The sequence below is a fragment of the Gallinula chloropus genome (assembly GCF_964237585.1).
Source record: "Gallinula chloropus genome assembly, chromosome: 6".
NCBI classification, from domain to species: Eukaryota; Metazoa; Chordata; class Aves; order Gruiformes; family Rallidae; genus Gallinula; species Gallinula chloropus.
Window position 1 is genome coordinate 2,931,341 of NC_140091.1, and position 12,467 is coordinate 2,943,807.

Below are 12,467 nucleotides of genomic sequence, written 5' to 3' on the forward strand. Positions count from 1 at the left end.
CGGTCCGTGCGCTCCACAGCGCCGCCCGCAGTCGCCGGGCCTCGGCGGGACGACACAGCCAACCACAGTCGGGCGCCCGACGGCGAAAAGCGAGCGGTGGCGGGACTGGAGCGCGCTGCGGGGCCTGAGGCGGAGCCGCGCCTCCCCTCAGGCCGCAGCTCCCCTCAGGCCGCAGCCCCCCTCAGGCCGCAGCCTCCCTCAGGCCGCAGCCCCCCTCAGGCCGCAGCCCCCCTCAGGCCGCAGCCCCCCTCAGGCCGCAGCCTCCCTCAGGCCGCAGCCCCCCTCAGGCCGCAGCCTCCCTCAGGCCGTAGCCCCTTTTCCCGCCCTGTGGCTCCCCTCAGGCTCGGCGCCGCCCGTTCGCCACCGAGGCCGGGGGGTGCAAATGTGCGGCTGGCAGCCCCTCGAGTGCCCGCACGAGTGTGCGGCGCTGCGGAGGGGAGGGAGAGCTCTGCCGCCCCGGCCTTCGGAGCTGCCCTGGGCGGGTGCAGAGACCGCGGGCAGGCGGCTGCGGGGCCCACCAGAGTTTGCCCAGCGGGCGCGGCCTTGCAGCGGGGTCCCACCCCGTTCCCTGAGTACATAAAGGAGCTGTATGGCACACTTTCTGCTTCTCCCTCATAAAGCAAGGATTACACTCGTAGTAGCTCCTACGAGGTGTGTGCTAAAGAGCTTTACTGGCACGGCCAGGAAGCGTGCAATAAATCACAGCTCCTTTGAGGCTGCTAAGGTGGCAAAGAAAAACCCTGGTGTGGTGATCAGCGGGCTCACAAAAGGCAGCGTTTGGGAAAGATGACTCCATCCTGCTCTTCAACCTGGCCCCTGCCGAGGAGGTTTGCTGTCAGGGCTGCACCAGAAAGTCTGTGGAATCCTTTATGTATGAACAAAGTGGCTCAGTCTGAGGATGTCCAGGAGTAAATGCATTTGCTGTTATGTGTGCAGTAGCTATAGGTTCTCTGCGCTGGTTACAAAGGCCCCTTTCTACAGACAAACTAGGACTTTTTTTATTCCCCCAGGCTAACTGTGGTTTTGTTTAGAAGAAAAGCCTTTGCCGAACGGCAGGGAAGATGTAGAATGTATTTCATTACCCCTGGAAATGCAGCAAAGGAAATTCTAGCCCCCTGTGACTCCATCAGTAGACGCTCTCTGTGGATAGAAACAGCTCTGTTAAACCCAAGAGCGCTTCCAGGGTTTTTTCATAATGAAATATTTTAAATCTAATGTCAGTCTTGCAACAAAATGAACATCTGCAGAAGGCAGGATGGTTCTGTTGGTGATGAAAGGCCTCCACAATTCGTCTGTGGTGTCACTGGCTCTGAATAACGAGGGCTCGTCTTTACATGCGCGATGGCTTCCATACTTCACTAATTCATCTGGCTCTGAAAATTCCTCTTTATTTACTCCATATAAGGCCTTATATTTTTCTCAGCTCTCCCCTGGCAGGACTTGGATGGTGTGAGATGGGAGAAACGTGATGGAGGCGTTGCTGTAGTAAATATTTCTTGCAAAACACCCATCGGCTACATTAAATCTATATACTGTGATGCAATTTAATATTGCCCCAAAATGTCAGGAATCTTTTAAAGATTCATCTTCTTATCTTGAGAACTAAGGAACTCCATGTGGCAGCTACACTTTTTAGGCAGTTATATTAAATGGAAAGCCTGTTAAGCCAAAACATGGCTGTTCATTGCAATTACAGCCATGACTCTGCTGGAAAACTTCTGGAAAACTTTTCTAAGTTCTCCAGTGAGATATTTTTATAGGATCAGTTTCCTAACTGACTTCAAGCTGTGCCCAGACGTAAGCTTTAGCATCCCTTCAACTTGGGTGGGGTTACCCCAGAATATGAGCTGAAGGACTCCAGGACAAACTCCTGCTGCCTTCCCTGAGTGATGAAAACTAGAGCCAAGTAATCAGACACGGTTGCCACAGACCCATGTGGTTTCCCTAAAGGTGTTAGCACTGGTAGTGTCCTATCTGCGTTCACACGTACTTTACTCCCCTTTTGTCCTTTTTTCCCTCTGTATTTCCTGCACAGCAATGTAAAACTTTGCTGAGTGAAGTGTGTTACTGGAGGAGCAAAATCAGGAGCCTAGCATTTGGTCTACAGAGTGTTTTTAAAGGAATTTTAGTTTCTAAAGTTCTCTGCAATCGTTTTGGATGTTTCTTCACGTTACTGCATGAATTATTTATCGCTGCAGATCAATATCCCTAAATATGCATCTATGTTATGTCAGAAATTAGACTCTGCCAGTTGTATACGTGCTTATTACACCTATTTTGCTTTTCCTCCACAGGTTAAATATCCTTGTACGCCTGCACACAGATGGGCCCATCACTCAGGGAACCAAGGTTCAGCTTCTCAAGGTATATATTGACCTAAAGATTTATTTACTTGGCTAGTTGGATTTACAAAGCTCCGAATTTGAGTCGATACTGAGCTGCTATTGAAACTCGCTGGATTTCCTGGCCTGAGCTCTGCAGCATGACATTTAGCCGCACTTTGCAAACGTGGCCTTAAGTACTGCAGTTAACAGGCAGTCGGGACTACAGAGGTTCTTTTGTGTGTCAGCAGGCGTGGGTAAGGAAGTCTTATCCAGGTGGGTGGTGCTCGGAAGTCATGTAACCGCTTGTTTGCTTTATCCTGTGTTTCATTAATCCCGATTTATGCTGCTAGTTGGAGTGGCCGGCTGAGGAATCGCTTCACCCAGAGCTGGAAGGTGCTGTGCAGTCTGTGGCAACAGGGGGGCGTGATGAGAAGGATGGAATCTCTGACGTGCTTGGACCTCGAATCAGTAATGGACTGGAATAAACTCCGAGGGCAGGAGTCTGGTTGCTCCAGGTAGGCTTGTGTTCGATATGGCAGCGGCATCCTGACACATCTCAAGCCAAGTGGCGTGACCGAGGCTGTTTAGTACTTACTGGTATTGCGTTTCAGTGAAAGTCTGCCCTGTGGAGGGAGTGGTTTGCAATCTGCTTTAACAGATGTGATAAGAGACTATTTATGTCCAAGGATTTTACAGTCTGAGAATCGAATTCCACACGTACAGGTGTTTAGGTGAGCTCCTAGGAGCAGGGTCAGTGACTCCAGAAGGCCTGGCTTTGGATTTAAAGTTAGGCTTGTGAACATTTACAGGTTCACAGTTTAACTGTGGAAGAGGGAAAGAAGATGTTAACAGACAGTATTTTTGCAGGGACTGGAAATGCACAGTTTTTCACAAGAGAGAACCCTCATCTTGTTGAAACCCCCTCTTTACCACCCTTTCACCCTCTCAAATTTTTATGCACCCTCTTAAAATATGGCTCCCTGCCACTAGTTAATGCAGGAAAATTTTTCCAGCAGGAAAACATTCTGTTTAAATGTAAGGAATTGGGGATTTTAATTTTTTTTTATCTCTCCAAAAATAGAGCAACACCTAATTAAATATTTATGACAGCTTAGCACGCTCAATAAAGGAGCTGTTGTCTAGAAGCCTCTGAAGCTTCAGCTTCTTACAGTAAAAGAGTGTTTCAAATCCAAGCCAAAGAGGGAGCAGGTGCAAGAGGCAGTAATTGCATATGTACAGTCCTGAGACACTCAGACATGTGAGATTAAATTATATCTAATACTATAGACTTCACAGCCCTATGTTATAAAAATACCTGCACTGGGAAACTAGAAATCTCCACAGCCAGAACTAACCATATGAAGTGCCTGGACAGAGCTGATGCCCCAGGGAAGGGATTTCTGGACTCCCCTCTCTTGTGTACAGCACACTATCCCCTCTACAACTTTATAGCTACTTCCAAACCCTGGAGCTGTGCCAGTGATAGGCCTGTCAGTCTGTCAGGGTTCCCATGTTGTGGGAATGACTCTGAATTTTGGGAATGCTGTGTGCATCGTATGGAGACAGTGTGCTCTTTCAGCAGCCTTCCCCGCCCCACTCGCAGGCATCACCTGGGGAAGATCTGTGCTGAGCTCTCACAGTTGATGTTAGCAAAACCTGGTTTGTTCTTGAGGAATACAGTTCTCAGGCAAACTTCCTGCCATGGGAGAGGTAAGGATTTATTCACAAAAATGAGAATACTGACTACAAGATGTAAAGACAGGGCTGGCTTCAGCTGGAAGGAATAGAAATGAGCATTTAGGGCTCTTACTGTTTGGTGATCCACCCTTCACTCACAACTAGAAACAGGAACAAATTGTCCAAGTCACTTCACTGGAAAGAGAATCTGACTCCTCCCACAGCAAGCAGCCTGGAACCTTCACAACCCCCTACTTACCAAGCTACATCTGCTTTCAGAGGATCTCAAATCATTGTAACCCATTAATTCTCTTTGGTGCTGTTACACCAGCACACGTGGGAACAGTTTGACTACCACAGAGACACAGTCCCTTTAAGAGAGGTGCCTCTCCGTGGCTTTGTCTGGTTTCTCCCCACTCCTGAGGATGAGTTTGTGTGATTTGATGTCAGACCAAGAGGATGAGGCAGCAACAAAGCTACTGTCTTGTATCAGGGGTGGGATCTTCTTCACCACATCATGCTAACATGCATCACAGACTTCATGGAACAGCCCAGAGGTGTGGCTGGTTCTTGTCTGAAAAGCTTTGCAGACTTTAGGAAAAGCAGGAAATAATAAATTAGGAATTGATGTGGTTCTGTAAACTCTCTGCTACAGCCTGCAGTGAGCTCCTTTTCAGTTCAGCTTCCAAAAGGCAAAATGTCAGCTTAGAGGCCTGAGCCACAAACCAAGAGCTTGTCAATGCCCAAACCATGATGTGCTTCTCTGTGCTGCAGAGTTTATCGGGTTTGAGATCGAGATGTAGAGCTCCTGATACTGCAGGCAGTGTGCAGCCTTATCTCTCATTTATCTTTCTCTCAGCATAGGAGAAAATGCAGTTGGCTGTGATATATGAACTTCTAGAGCTACACATGCATCTATTATGCCTAAGAAAATAACAATAATTACACCCATAATTTAGAGATAAAGCAGATTAGTTCATAACAATATAAACATGTGGTTCTGTACACTGAGAGGCTGCCAAAGGCAAGATGGTTCTGTCAACATTTCCTCAGACCTGTTTGCAAGCTAAGTTCTGTAGTGCAGAGTAGTGGTGGTGTGTAAGTGGCCTCGCTGCATCATTTGGGGTGTTTTCCCCATATCCTGTGTGTCTACATGTATTTTCTGTCATGACTCACAGCCTGCTGCTCCATTGAATATAACAGCTTCACTGGTAGCAGAGGCAGTGTGGTTTTGCATTGCAGGCTGGAATACAGGTGAGAAGCTGAATGTTATATTGCAAGCCATAATTAAAATAAAATAAAGATACAGCCTCTCCCCATCTCTGTTCTTAGGTGGGAATAACATCTCAGGGAGCTGTCACTCGCTCCTGGAAGCAGAGACAGGAGGAAACACAACCTGCATATTCTTGCACCATCTGCTGGTAGTATCTCCATCGACAGACACACCTAGAACAGACTGTAGAGTTCCTCTCAAACCTGGCTGGGTACCTGCACATTTAGAGACGTGAGACCACCCTTATAAAGAGCCAAGATTCAGGTAAGGATTTGGGTTTTTTTTTATTATTTAAAAGAACCAGCTGTGGTGTGTTCTCAACAGCAGAGCCATTTCTGTGAGGATTTTAAGGAATTCCGTAGCAAGACCCTCCCTGACCCCCAGTGTAACCACGTCAAGAAGGGAACTGCAGAGCCTCTTGTGCCTCTGCAGAGCAGGACCAGCTGGCCTCCACCAGCTGCTGGTGCAGTCAGCAAGAGCTGGAGCACCCGAAGAAGAGGTCCAGCCTCTCTGGGCCCATAGCTGCTGCCTGCAGATGGTTGTGGGCAAGCATCTCATCGCCCTCTGGGCAAAGCCTTGGGTGCAGACAGGTCTGCGCCGGCCCCGCAGCGGTGCTGGGCCAGGTCTTGTCCCTGCACAGAGCCATTCCCTTCAAAACTGCTGAACTCCCTGCTGGAAACTCACCTGAAGAATAGGATGCAGCAATGCCCCTTGAATTCCTTGCCCATCCCAGAGACTTAATATCTATGTACCCTTAGTACAGGAAAGGGCTGTGAGTTGGTCACAGGAGAGTGGTGTCAAAGAAAACAAATGCCTTCTGCAGGCTGCAGGCTGCTGAGTTCACAGCTCCAAGAAGACACAACATTACGTGTCCTTGCTTGGTTAGCAGTTTTACAAGGAACATCTTTGTCTGTGGGAGGCCTGTAAAGCCAAGGGGTTGCTTTTCACCCTTCAGCCTGGAGGATAGAACTGCAGACGTTGGGGGAGCCAGTCTTTTCTAGGTGCAGCTTATCAGGAGTGTTATGGAAGAGTTTCCATTGAGCTATCAGGAACTAAACCGCTATCAAAGAACAGGCAGTACCAAAACCCACCAGAGTATCTATCACCTCCTTCACTCAGGAATCAAAATTACAGCTCATCACCCTTCAGTCCTTCATTGCTTTCCTCTAAACTCAAAATACTCTGTGCCTTTGGCACATAAAGGCCAGTTTACTTTGTCCCTCACCAAGCTGCCCTGCGGACATACCCTTTGTTGTGATGTGGTTCCTGCACAAGCCTTGTGCTGGTTAAATCCATGGTCTGAGCTGTGTATTTCTTCTATCCTCTGCTTAGTGCAGGAACACAGGGAATGCAATCACACCCCGATAGATAAGCAGCAGTTGGAGACTGGGATGACTGATAGAAAACAGGAACAGAAAATACAAGAATGAAAGTGGATTTATGGAGAAAGGAGAATTGTGCTTTACAAGATACACATTTAACTGAAATAAGAATTTCCCTTTCTTTACCTAGATTTGGGGTCTGTAAATGGGTGTCTGAATTCCAGCTATGGCTGCACCAGTGCTGTCTGCACTATAAGCACTATCATTTCTTGTTCATGCTTGTGAAGTCATAGCAACTTCTTTTAAGCAACACAACCATAGCAAATGGATTTGACAGGCAAGTTTCCATGGTTTGATGTGAACATATGAAGAATGGTCCATGTATCATGAGGAAAGGAGGCATTTTCCATACCTATTTGGGGATCACTGGATGTGCACAGCCCAGAACAGCGCAGGGCTGGTGGCTTTTGAAGGAGCATGAGCTTGGTTCCTGGAGGTTCTGTCTTCCCCTCCCAGACATACAGGTCACATCTACACTCCACATTTCTTCCTGTATTCCTGTAGCACCCAGATTCTTGCAGAAGCATTTAACCCCATTCGTGCCACTGACTGCAGAGTGACAGTGGAAGGCCATAGCCATGCCAGGCACGTGTGTGTGGGTGGGGCAGGATTTTAGCATTTGCAGACCATACAAGGCAGCTCCTGTGAGTGCAGGAAAGGGGGAGCAGCTTGCAGAGAGTCTACAAAAATGGATGTTGGCACAAGCATGACATCGTATAGAACAATAGTGATTTTGTACTGCGTTTCCAAAAGGACTTGATCACATTGGCCCCTGGCCCCATCACTAGAGGCTCTGAACACTGCATTGGTTTTGTCTTCCTCCCAGCATGGGTCAGAATCCTCACCCTGCTCCTTTCTGTCCTCTCTTGGGAGCTGCAGGGAGAATCCCCTGCGAGGGCAGCATCTCCAGGAGGAATTAATCCCACCACCAGTGGACAACCTGCTTCCCTGGGAGCCCTCTAACCATCCACCCTCACAGGGATTACAGCCAACTACGATGGTCCAGTCCCTGTCTTTGAAAACACACATAAGAAAAGCTGAATCAGGTGGTGAAAGAATATAAGAAACCACATTTATCTTGTTCTTTTCCCCTTCTTAGTAGTTACTTTCAGAGATGAGTCCACTTTAAACCTGAAGTGGTGGCAGCCCTTGGATGGGATCCGACTCACAATGTTTTGGGTGGCGGGCTGACCTCTTGCAGTGGAATTTCACCTAGTAATTTCTGCGGCAGGAAGAAATCCTCCGAGTGGGCTGTCTGGCTTTAAAAGTAAATTTAAATGCCTGTGGCTTGACAAATAAACATTCTGAAAGCGCTTAATGACTCACAACCTCGCCTAAGAATAGCTGAACTTTCTAAGACCGGAATATATAGGGGAGAATACGGCCTCTGACACTGCCGGAGTGCGGAGCCCAAGGATGCGGTGGGAGAAGGAGAGGGAGAGGCTGTGGCTGTACCATGGCTGCATTCCTGCTGTCCCCTCCCAGCTCCTGGCAAGCCACGTAGCGGAGGCTTCTTCAACCATCATGTGCAATAACCACCTCAGAGTGCTCTTCCACCAGCTCACCTCATCTGTCTTTAAACAATTCCCCATGTTTCATGTAGACACACAGCAAAGTTCTCCTCGTTCATCCTGCTTGTTTGAAAGCTCCATTAGTCTCTTGGATTAAAGAAGGGCTCATGAAGTTTTACGCATATACGTTATGCTTCACAGCACCTAACATATCATAGGAGAGATTCTTTGTCGTCAGGTTATCAAGCAAGTAAACCAGTGACTAAAAAAGGGAACTATTTCTGATTCTCTTTGCTCAAAAGTGGGGTTTTTTGGTAGTTGTAGCTCGCTTTTCTGGGCCACGCTTGCAGAAGCGGGTGCTGTGAACTGCAACCGCTTCACTTACCTCCCCACGCATTGTTTTTAGCGCTTTAATCTTACCCTGGGGAGAACAGACTGAAACACATGCTCAGCTGTGTGTCTGCAACCACAAGAGCTTCCTGTAGGTGCCCGAAGTTTCGCTTGCAAAAGCCTCGTCATTCTTGTTAAGGCTCAGGGATCAGCATGGCCTTGGGGATGAGCCGAAGGGATGGGTGATGGTTCAGCTGCCCCATCCCAGGAGCAGGAGAGGTGTTGTGCCCGAAGGCCACAACTGCACATCAAAGTAGGGTTGTTGTTTAGGAGCAGGAGAGGAAGATAACGTAGAGGTCATCTCCCCACTCCACCACACAGTGATGCTTGAAATAAAACCTTTCTCATATTACTGGCCATCTCTTTTGGGCCCTCCCAAAATAACCCAAGCAACAGGGGCAGGGGTTGTCCTCATGGCATGAAGCTCCCCTGAGCCTCACACTTTTCCTTTGCTTCTGTGAACTGCTACTAAAATTGTCAGGGAACACCATCCTCTTGTTCAGCACCCTTGTTCCCCTCGTGTGGGAGAGAGGGCAGCCGAGCTGGGTGCCGACCTTGTCTGTGCAGAGCCCCAGTCTCTTCTGAGCTGGGTAATGGGAGGTTTTAACCACCCTGGCTTTACCAGGAGCCTGGGCACTGCGAGGATGACTCCGGTCTGCCTGTCTCCAGAGCCTGGAAAGGAGCTGGCAACACAGTGACTCCTGCGAAAATCACATGGGCTGAGGCACACAAGGAGCCTCAAACCCTGATGCTCAGACTGCTCTTTATGTTTTCCACAGTCACGTGGAGGTACGTGGGACTGATGTGACTGCCCGGGAACTGTTGGTGCAGATACAGCAGCTCAAGTCGTGCAGCCACGGCCTGTCCCCACTCATTTCCCCTTCCCTCCGCTCTTCATTTGCATCTGTGCACACAGGATGAGCTTGAAAAGTACCAAGAGGCATGAAAAAGCCGTACGGGCCACCCCACGCAGTCATACGAAGAAGTTAAAAAACAAAACCCAACCCCAAAAAGTGGATTTCTGGCCTCCCACGGCAGCCGCTCCTTCTTGGCTCCCGCTGACCCTCCCGCAGCCCATCCCCGCTGCCCCGGGCCCCCGCCCGGCCCCGCTGCCCGGAGAGGGAGCCCCGCCCCGCCCCCGGGCTCCGCCTGCCGGAGCCAACGGGGCCACCGGTACCGCCGCTCTGCTCTCGCCGCGCTCCGCTGCCCACAGGTACGGCCGCGCCGCGCACGGGGAGGGAGGGGGCTGCTGGGACCGGGCCGGGGGCAGGCCGGGAGGGGAGCGACCCGCCGCGGGGGCAGCGGATCCCGGCAGCCGGGGGGACGGAGGGACGGACACGGGAGGAGACCGGGACACGGCCGCCCCTCCCCCGGCCCCTCCGCTGGAGAGGTTGCTCCAGAGGGGCGCTCGGGGAAGTGTTCGCGGGATGCACTGGGGATGCTGAGGGGGCTCAGTGCGCCGGGGGATGCTCGGAGGTGCCTGCGGGCGTCCCGGGGGTGCGCTGGAAGATGCTCCGGGGGTGCCTCAAAGGGTGCTTCAGGCAGGGCTGCGCTGGAGGGTGCCCGGGGGGCGCTTTAAGTTCGCTCAGGGATGCTTCGGAGGGTGCTCCGAGAGTGCCAGGGGATGGCTGGGAGCACTCCGAAGGGCGCACCTGGGGGTGCTCCACAGCGTGCTCTGGGGGTGCCGGGCCCCTCGGGTGGCTGGCTGGGGGCAGCACGGCCCTGGCTGCCCGGCCCGGAGCGTTTCCAACGCCCCTCGGCGCGGGCCGGAGGCACAGAGCGGGTCTGGGCTCCGGGAGAGGGCAGGAGGTCTCCGAACCCTGCCAGGACCCCTGTTTGTCACCGTGTGAGGGCTGGGAAGGGCCCCCAGGCCCCAGGTTATGTGGCGGAAGTCTCCAGGGTCCCAGAGCAGCCGGAGTTGCGTTTAGCCCCCAATGTAAAGCCCTCCCCAGCCGGGAAGATGTGGTTCAGACAAGCCCCAGCCCAGCCTCCACGGCCGAGCAGAGCCGCCGCCGCCCGCCTCCAGCCTCTCCCCATTTCCTTGCCGGCTTTCCAGCCGTCCGGACACAGAAAATCTTGGCGCCGTAACTCATTTCTGTCTCTAGTGAGGTTTGGGATCTGGTTCCCTCAGCCACATGTCCCGTGGGGCTTGTTCGTAGGGCTGGTCTGGCTGCAGAGCAGGGACAGGCTGGGCTCTGGGTTTCTGCGTCCTCGGGGGAGCTGAGAGAGGGTCTGCTCCAGCAGCACATTTGGCAGTGAGCAGAGGGACAGGCAGTGCCTCTCCTCGCAGGCAGCATCGCCTTTCAGCAGTTCTGAGCAGCCCAACTTGGCTGGGACCAGGCATACCCCATGCAAGCTCTTCCATCAGCTCCTGGTGTTTGGCTTGTGAGTTCTCACAGGCTGAAGGCACTGACATGCCAGGTTCTCACTCCTCTTCCAGGAGAAATCAGAGTGAATGTGAACAGGGAGCTGCCACACCAGGGCAGACCATTGCATGAGATCTCTGTAGAAGAGGCTGGATGGTCCCATGAGATCAGTGGTGGCAGAAAGTGAGTTGAATAATCTCAAATTCAAGTCCAAGGAAGTTTGGGGTGGAGACAGTCATGGTCTGGATGCCCTGGGTACGAAGTTCACTGTCCAGAGATGGAGGCATGACTGTGCTGCACAGGATTATCTCATTTTCTTTGCAACTGTGGGATGCAAGAGCCCTGGGAAAGGTTTCCTTTGTCCAGAGGCTAAACCAGAAGTGACATATTTTAGCTGTGTGGCCTAAATGAAGGCAGTGAGCACACAAAACCGCTGCATGCACAGGGTATGGGTAGTGACCACAGCAAAGGACAGAGAAGGTAACAAGGAACATTTGCCTTCAGGCCTGTTCTGTGGTCTTCCTGGAGTTTTGTGTTTGATTTGGGTTGGACTTAATGGAAAAAGCTGCTCTCTTCAATGATTCCTGAAATGGTAACTCAGAGGAGGGAGCTCATACCCTCGGGTTTGTGATTGATTAGTTGTCACTTTGAGTGTGATATTTCAAAACTAAATATATGTGCTGAACTGACAGCCAGCCTGATGAGCAGCGACCTGGCTGGGGGATCCATGGCTGAAGAGAGATCAGTTAGTGGATTTGTTAAAAGTAATCCTGCAACTGGAAGATGAGATGGGGCAGGGTGCTGTCGGTCTCCCACTGCTGTTTCCAACCACTTGTGAACAGGAAAACCAGGATCACATTCAGCTCCTTACTGGAAAGTCTGCTTATGGGGAAGGTTTTGTCTCCCAAGTGCAGAAATCACCCCCTTGTGCAGTGCTGGGGCTGTCCCATCCCACAGGAGTGTCACAAAGTCTCCCTTCCTCCTCAGGGAACTGAAATACCCCCCCATTTCTCAGCTGCTGAGCAGGAGTGCGACGTTGCTTCTCATCAAATGGCCTCTGTGTCTCTCAGCGTGGGTGCATTTTGGGAAGGAAGGGAGAGCTTTGGTCTCAAAACATCCTTCACATCCAGGAGCAGTTTGGATATTCTGTGACACGGGTGTTATTAGAGGAATACAAGCTCATTCACAAGCTTGTTGCTGGTAGAGGTCCCTCCCCCTGCGGTTTTACAGCAACCAAATACTCTGAAATTCACTTTTTTTATCACCAAGTGTTACACATCAAATCTTGGGTCTTTTCAAGGAAGTTTTGGGAGCAGCACCAGGGCTGACCATGGCCCCACTCATTAGATAAAAACCCAAATATGCTGAGTTGTTGTATTTTCCATTCGGTGCCCCGTACGCCGGGGTTACGTGACTCTGCCTTGCTCAAGAGCACACTGCTGGCGCTACGGGAGAGTGCTGGGGAGGAACCAGCTGCAGAGAGCTCCTTCTCCAGCCTTATTTATTTTAGACCTCGGTGGAATTCACATTTCCGGCGCTGTGCC